This window comes from Pteropus alecto, unplaced genomic scaffold (genome assembly GCF_000325575.1).
Source record: "Pteropus alecto unplaced genomic scaffold, ASM32557v1 scaffold81, whole genome shotgun sequence".
Classification (NCBI taxonomy): domain Eukaryota; kingdom Metazoa; phylum Chordata; class Mammalia; order Chiroptera; family Pteropodidae; genus Pteropus; species Pteropus alecto.
The window spans coordinates 2,868,089-2,869,578 of NW_006433378.1; positions in this window are offsets into that span (position 1 = coordinate 2,868,089).

The following is a 1,490-nucleotide window of genomic DNA, read 5'->3' on the forward strand; positions in this document are numbered from 1 at the left end:
TACCTTATGCTCTCATTTATGTTTATTCATATCTTTAGTGCTCACTATAGTCTAATATTTATAATTGACTGTGCATGTATCTATTACTCTCAAGAAGATTCTTGAGAATAGAAATTTTATCTTATAGTCCCTGGAAATTTATGTAAGAATGCTTAATAAATATTTAATTTATTGAAATTTTCAGGAAGTACAAGGGCAGAGTGGCATTCCCTTGGGGAATTAAAGTTTTAGTTTCGATCTGAAGCTTTAAAAACACCTCCTGAATATATTCTGTGTCTCCTGGGCTCTCACAGTTCATGATATAGTTCAAATCATGATATAAAAAGAGCAAAGCACAATATAAAGGCCGCTTAAAAAAGATCAATTCCTTCCGAGCTGTTTCCATTCCCCTTACGAATTACTAAACAGAAGGCTTAGCTGAAGATCTCCGGAAGTTCATTCATTTTCTGTTAGAGCTAAGAGAATGCTCATAAAACCAGTTTTGAATAGGAACCCGCCCATATGTTTTATGCTGTTTTTCAGGCAATTAGCCTAATTAAGCCTCCTAGGCAGGTTAGAGTCCCCCTGTGGAAACTAAATTGAGTTTAAATACAGAATTATCTAAAAATCTATGAGCTTTTGATTGATACCCCAGTTAATTTTGACGATTGAAGTGGCTTCCTGCTTATCTTCACTTTAGGAAAATGAATAATTATGGAAATGACCTCATTAACTCTTTAATGCTGGTCCTCAGAATTTATAAAAGTTATTACGCCTAAATTCAAGGCCTAGGAGAGAAAAATAATCAATCAATGAGGCATATTTGCTTCAATTTTTTGTCTTGTTCCACTTCATTGTCATACCCACAGGCACTGCCAGAAATGTTAAATTGCATGTCCAATGACATAGAGAAGATTAAGAAAGAAATCTTCATTCAGATTAACATGACTCTCACTAGCACCAGGACCCCTTATTTCTCAAGATTTTTTTTTAATCTCAAGTTGGAAACAAATTTCATTCTTTACGCCCTCATATCATCTCAGTCTGGATGAGCAAACATTCAATTACCATAATAGAATCTTTACTCTGAAGAAAGGGATACTTTATGAGTAACCTAAAAGAAAAAAATAATAATAAATAAATGCAATTTGGAGGCTAAAAAATATTTCTTGCCTTTAATTTAAAATAGTCATAAGAGATGAGTAAACAAGAAGCTTAACCTAAATCGTGCAACTGAAGTTATACAACTAATGTCTATTAGGTTCATCAAAGCTAAATTGCTACATTTGCTCCATATATTTTCATTCATTCCTAACCCCTTACAAATAAAAATTTCACTCATTTTGCTTTTTGAGGAAGGAAGGTGTATTGAGGGTGAATTTGAACAAGAACTCTCACATATCATATATGATCCTCAATTTTCTCATTTAGTAAATAATATCAATAATTCTACCCCAGAGAGGTCCAGGGATGATCTCAGGTGATTTTAGTGAATGTGAAAGTACTTTTTA